Here is a 6902-nt window from a genome sequence, read left to right on the forward strand (position 1 = left end):
GTCAGGAAGACATATCTGTGCCACACAGGGGGGTCCCCACTCCGCCACATTTGTTCCTTCATTTCTAAGAACAGAATGACAATACCCTATCACTTCTTCCTTGACACAATGCAACATGAATATACATTCACATCATTAAGGTCTCAGAGGAAAGATGCTATGTAAATTTTAAGGGACAACACTGCTATAAAAATAATTGGTTTTTACACCAAGATGAAAGTTTGGTTTTTTTTTTTGTTGTTGTTGTTGTTTTGTTTTCTTCTTCTTCTATCACAAAGCCTTTCCAGCAATATGGATCCAAAATTTAAATTCAGCGAGCACTAATAGTTTCAACTTTATTTTAGTTTTGCATCGTGCCCTCATGGAAAGCAATTTCTACATGCTGATAGAAAGGGTCACACTTGTGAAAAGCTCACACACTCTCGGGTGGGCTTGTGGGTGTGAGCACGTGTGTACACGTCTCCTCTCACTGATGTCACACTCTTTGGTCCCTTCTGACAACTTTCTCTGTGTCTGTTTTGATAGATTCAGGGTGCCACACCCAAATCATTTCTTTTGGAGATGGTAAAGGGAAGATTTCATTGACTTCTCAGACAAGAGCTGCCATATCCCCTTAGTGCTGCGGAAATCAAGATCAAAAAGCCGTGATTGCTGTTCAGCGGAGAATCGTTAAGTACAAAACCCAGTATGATGACTATACAGGGAGGCGACGGACAAGTGCCCAACTCTCGAGTAACCAGGAGAAGGTGGCATATGTCAAGTCAGAGGCTGGAGCATCGAAGTGTCTCTCGTCTTGTCACAGATGTGCCCTACAGATGTGTTCTGATGCTATGGTGTCATGAAAACGGGTGCGGGTTCGTCCACTGGGAGGATAATGCATCTGGGTGGAGCCCGAAGAGCAGCGGAATACAACGGCGCTGTGCTTAGCTGGACACTTTTACACGATATGATCCAACTGAGTGTGTGTGTGTGTGTGTGTGTGTGTGTGTGTGTGTGTGTGTGTGTACTGGGGCCAAGTCGCTATTCAGTCTGTCCACTTTCCTCTTTGATGCCATGCCACTTCACAAAAGCAGTTGGGCCACAGTCATCTATTTTTTTTTTTCTTTTCCTCCTTGTTATCATGATACAATCTTCCTTTTTCAATCTTATCATTTTCATCAGTTCTTGGAAAAGGCAATGAGCATAACAATACATGTTTGGTAAAAACAGTTCTTTGTGGCTATATTTAATTATTTGGTTTAAAAAAAAAAAGAAAAAAAAAAGAAAACAACAACGACAACCAAAAACAAACAAGCACCTCCCTCCCCCTGGGGGAGAAAAAAACAACCTTGCCTCTGCTTGATACCATAGACAAGAGTCCAGAGGACATTAACTGCTCCGTTGCACACATTGGAGGGAGGGCTTGCTTCGGGCTCTGTCTCCCTAATAGACTGGCGATTCTGTAAAAGGTTTTGGAAGGTTTTGTTTAACCATTTCTGCATGTGTTTTTAATGAGCTCATGATGATTTGTAACAAAGGCCAGGTTGTGGGGTTTGCAGCCTTTTCTGGGACCTGATCCCTTCCTGCTGACCTGCAGAGTAGGCACCTGTGCTCCTTGCCTGGCTCACCTATGGGAGTCAAGGTGGTGGGGCCATCTCCGGGCCTGTCTTTCTGCCAGGGATGAATCATGCAGTAGGCAGAGCGGAAGAACTCCCTTTGTTGACAGCTTTCCATCTGGACTTTGGATACGGCCGGCCGTTCATGGTGAGCCCGGGTTAGCTGGAAAGGACTGCTCCAGTCAGCTCCTCCATGAAGGCCTGGGGCAGTGTAAAACACCAGCAAAGGAACGGCCCAGCATTTCCGCTGCAAAGCAGAGAGGCGTCCCTCCCAGGTCCAGGCACCCAGGTTTGTGAATGTGTACGACTCCCGCTTTGACAAGTGGGTATTTAATAATCAATAGGATCATTTACAGCCTCATGCAGATAATCTGACCGGAGTACACCTGAATAAATACATCGAGCTCGGGAGGCTGAGCGCTAACCCCGTGGAGCTTAATAATTAAAATAAACAGGGCGACTGAGATGAATCCCGGTTTTGTCATGTATAAATGTAAGGTGCTCCATACAGGATGGTGACTGTGATTCATACAGGACTATGATGGAAAGAGAATACGTTTTCCATAGCTATTTAAGAAAACAAAGAGAGATTATCTTAGTCATGGGGTATAGTTATGTGATATATTGTACCATCCAGTCTGATTCTGGGCCAGTACAGATTTTTTTTTTTCTGTCTTTCTTTCTGTCTTTTTTTTTTTTTTTTTTTGTGAAAGATTACTTCTTGGCAAACTAGATATGCAAACGCCAGAATACAGTAAAACCACATTTAATTGGACCTACTTGCCAACTCCTTGAACACAGCTTGGATTATCCCACTGGAGGCTGCTTCTGTTAAAAGCTGGGGGAGGAGGAAGTGGCACACTGACAGGGCCTCAGATAATTTTTTTTTTCTTCACTCGAAGTACAATTATGCAATGAGCCAAGTTTGGAAGTATTTTACTATGTTTAATAATTATTATTAAAGATATTGTAAAACATATGCATTTGTTAAGTGGAATGTAATGGGAGTAAAAAATCATGTCATGGATTTCACTTTGGATTTATTTTTCTATTTTGTGTTTTATTTGACAGCCTTCCAACTTGAGTCCAGCCCAAAGCCTGCACTCTAATACATATCATACTTGATATTAAAGTGAGAAGAGGGGTAATTTATAGGAGCTGCATGAGAACTGTTTTCTTCTCTGGGCCAGCCTGTATGGAATCGCCACCTCTATTCACCGTCCACAGTGGGACGAGAGGGAGAGAGGAAGCCTTTCCATTCTTCCAGCAACAGTTCTGAAAAACCACACGTCCTGGGCATGCCCGCTGTTCAAAAGAAGGTGGAACAGAGAGCAGGGTGGCTATCTCTTTGTGTGTGCGAATCTTGGAGGAAGGAGGGTAGGACGCGCGATAATGGGACTTCGCGCTAAATTCCCATCCCAACCTCTCACCTGGGGAGCTGGCGTTGGTCTGCTGCACATCTTGAGCTGAAACAAAATTGTCTTATGTGTACAGCGTCTTTTCCAAAGAGGGAGAGATGCCCCTGAAATCCCACTTCTTGACATTGAGCAGAGGTGCCATCTCTAATGATTAGCGAGACACTGTGGGCTGTTTGTGCCGATCTCCACCTGCGCTGTGAAATCCCCATGATTTTTCTCACATTCCCACTCAAGCTGCCGAGCAACTGGGCCCTCTCTCTTCTACGCGTGGCTGTGTCAGTGGGACTTCGGTGCGCCATCCACCGGGTTGTTTTCTCGCTCCTCGCCACGACTAGTGATGGGGTGTGGGAGGAGGCAGGCAGGTCACCGGAGGGCAGGGTCCCTCCACCCACCACGTACCCCCTTCAGTGGGCTGCCTTTCCTTCCGTTCGGGGTGAAATCCTCCGCTCTGCTTTCTTAGGTACCCTTTGAATGTATCCCCGGGGGCTTCTGGAAGCGTCCTGCAGCTCTGCTGTCGCGTGGTAGGACTGCGGCAGTGTGAGGCTCGCATGTGCAAAGGGGGGTGTGAGGACAGCTGGACTGCATCCCTGAAAGCTGAGCTCCCGAGGCATGCCTTTCACAGCCCAGCAGCACCAGCCCCCAGGGTCCTGCAACTTTCTCTAGACATCCGGAGCTCTGCCTTGGGCAGGACTGACCAGGAACTGGAGGAAGAGGGCTTGGGAGCTTTCCGGAAAAGGTCTTGCTTTTAAACACTGGAAACCTGGAGGGAGGAAGGTGACGACGAGAAATCTGCCCTCTTGTTCTCTGCTAAGTCGTGTCGCCTTGAACAAGAGACCTGCTCGTTTCATCTTTAAAATAAACCTTTTGAGCCAGCTGCCTCTGAGGTTCTTTCCAGCTCCAAGTTCTTGGGTATCTTTTACCTATTTAGCTGAAATGCTGACTGGACTTGAACAGGGAAATATTTTCCAATTAGAGGAAAAATGGTGACTAATATACCAGTACGGTTCTGAGGCGCCTGTGATCAAAGGCATGCTTGTTCCGATAAGGACGGGCAGGGGTGGGGCTGGGGAGGGCTTCTCCTGGCCCGTGGGACTTTAATATCTTACTGTACTTAGGTTTACAATGTCAACCATGTGCTGAGCATATGCTTTCTTGTCTGTGGTCAAATCCAGTGGGTTTGGGGTTAATTTTTATTTTTTAACCGGCGAAAAAACCTTAGCGATTCTAAACAAATATACCTCAAGAACTTACTTCGTGGTTTGTTTTATTTTGTTGACACTCTTAAGAAAGCCATGGTGTACGTTTTGTTGTTGGTTATTTTAACGATCAAAGAGCACATAGAGATTTCGCCTAGCTAAGTATGCTCCCTTGTAGTTCTGCAAAGGGATTTTCTGTTTCAGTTTCTCCACAGAATTTTCTTTGGACAGCTCTCAGCCACCTTGTATCAGGTCCTTGTGTATGAAAAGGTTCATTCTGATCTTTAAGCAGCTGCCAAAGGAAAGCACACGAAAGACTACTGCTCCTCGAATATGGCTCGTGGGACTTAGAGCAGTGAAAAGGATTCCTATAGGTCTAGAGGTCAGAGGCCACATACATTGGATAGATTATCAAAAGAGACCATACTGTTTTTGCAGATAGACTTTAAAATTAGAGAAGAGCAGATTCTCATCCCTCTACTCTCTTTCTCTCATTGTATGTGAGTGTGTGTGTGTGTGTGTGTGTGTGTGTGTGTGTGTGTGTGAGACACGGGTGTGCGTGCATGTGGATCAAGCTTGGTGTTGTTTCTCAGAAGCCATCCACTTCTTTTTTACTTCTTTTGTTCTTTCACGACAGGCTCTCCTGGAACTCATGATGTAACCCATGCTGGCTGCCCTCACACCTAAAGCGATTGATCTGCCTCAGTCTTCCAAGTGCTGAGATCACTGGGATGAGCCACCACAGCCCATTCTCATTTGGTTTTGAGGCACCATCTCTTCTAAGGAGCAAGGGCTTGCTGCTTAGCCTGCTGGCTTCAGGGAGCCTTCTGCTGTCTCCACCTTCTTAGGGATGGAAGGGCTTGCCACTATGCTGGACTTCCTGCGTGGATTCTGGGGCACGTAGTTCACTCACTGAGCCATCTCTCCAACTCCAGCCAGACTCTAAAAACTTGTTAATGAAGAATCTCATGACCCACACATATTTCCAGTGTATTCTTAGTCCACTGCAGGTGGAAGAAAATTCTACCAGAATTTTCTGTGCAAAAACCATCCAGGAGAAGGAGTGCAGACTAATTTGTGTGGGAGTCTAATTAAAATATTTTCATTTTTCTCTGTTCCATTCTGAAGTCACAAAGTGAAATGATGGAGAAATTCAAGCTTGACACGGGAGCAAGATCGAAATAGAGCTTGTGCTCTCATATTAGTTAAGACTCTCAGGATTGCAAAAGAGAGAAATCCAACTTCAGTTAGTGGAAGCCAAAAGAGAATTTTTTGTCATAAGGCTACGTGGATTCGGTGGGATCCAAAGGGGGAATATGGCTGGGCCTGGGGAGCAGCTAGACCACGCGGCTCGGAGGCTGTCTGGAGTCTCTCTCCTTCTCTTGCCTCTGCTTCTCTTTCTGGTGATTGGCATTTTCCATCCCTCAGTCCACATGGTGGAACAGGGCTGCCAAATGCTTCTGCATTTACATGTCTTCATTTTCAGACACTCAGAGGGAGACTGACTTCTTTTTGTCAGTTGCAGTTCCCAAATCTTGGGGGAGGGCTCTGATTGGTCATCTTGGATCAGGTGCCCGCTTCTCCACCAATGGCCAGGTCCAAGAGTGCGTCCCATTGTGCCAACAGGCAGACTCCTGTGGTGCCATATGCATGTTGAGGGGCCTGCGTGTTCAGGGGGCTGGGGGCAGAGGAATAGTTCCCAGGAGCCAGGGACACGGTTCCCAGAAATGAGGCCGACAAAACAATAGGGGCCCATCGTGCTTCTGGACTGAATTTAAAGGGAAACTATGAAAAGCTATTTATTTGGAAGTGAGAATAATATGTTCTCCCTTGCGGTGTAACAGCAGTTAATTTCTAACCCACGGTCAAGCACTAAGTGAAATAATGTATGTTTGTTAAAGCACTGTGAAAAATTAATTTTCGTGTTAGCTCCCTACCTTGGTGTCTCTGGTGTCCTTACCTGGCTCATTCTGCAGAGCCCAACTGCAAATATGGCTCTCCTTTCCTGAATACTGACCCGTGTGCCTTGTGGGCCCAGCAGTGAGTAATCAGACCGTCGGAGCTGAGAACACAGAAGACACATCCTCTCTACTTATTTAGGGCCTACAAATATGGTTCTGTATTCACCAAGAGCTCTGCCCTGGCACAGGAGAGAAAGGTGTATTCTCCACCTAGGGACGCAGGAACCCATGGAGGGGCGAGGAGTACTGATGTGAGTTAACGTGAATGAAGGCCTCGGAGTCCAAGTGCACATTGACCACCAGCCAGGGTGTTAGGTACTGAGCTCTGTTGCTCGTGAGTCAATCCTCTTGTGGCTGCCTGCCTCCTGGAAAGAAAGACCAAGCCTGGGTGAGCCCTGCTGTTTACTGCCCAGGAAAGAGGTCATGCAAACTAGTTTAATGGAAGACAGACACAGGCTGTGCCAGTCCCTAGATGCTCTGAGTCTGTCTTAGGGTTTCTATTACTGTGAAGAGACACCATGGCTCTTATAAAGAAAACATTTACTTGGGGCTGGCTTATGGTTCAGAGGTTTAGCCCATTAAGTCATGGTGAGAAGCATGGCAGGAGGAAGACAGACATGGTGCTGGAGAGGTAGGTGAGAGGTCTACATCCAGATTGCAGACGGCAGAAGAGAGCACCACACTAGGCTTGAGCGTCTGAGGTCTCAAAGCCCACCCCCAGTGACACACTTC

General features: G+C 46.6%; 1 long non-coding RNA gene across 1 annotated transcript; it reads left to right on the top strand.

The window, feature by feature from the left end:
• Positions 1-1737: 1737 nt before the first annotated feature.
• On the top strand, positions 1738-3885 carry LOC129678837 (uncharacterized). Its single transcript, XR_008720448.1, has 2 exons — positions 1738-1884; positions 2667-3885. It is a non-coding gene; the product is annotated as an uncharacterized LOC129678837 (long non-coding RNA).
• The last annotated feature ends 3017 nt before the right edge of the window (positions 3886-6902 follow it).

Source organism: Psammomys obesus, unplaced genomic scaffold, assembly GCF_907164565.1.
Source record: "Psammomys obesus unplaced genomic scaffold, mPsaObe1.curated_primary_1811, whole genome shotgun sequence".
Taxonomy (NCBI): Eukaryota; Metazoa; Chordata; class Mammalia; order Rodentia; family Muridae; genus Psammomys; species Psammomys obesus.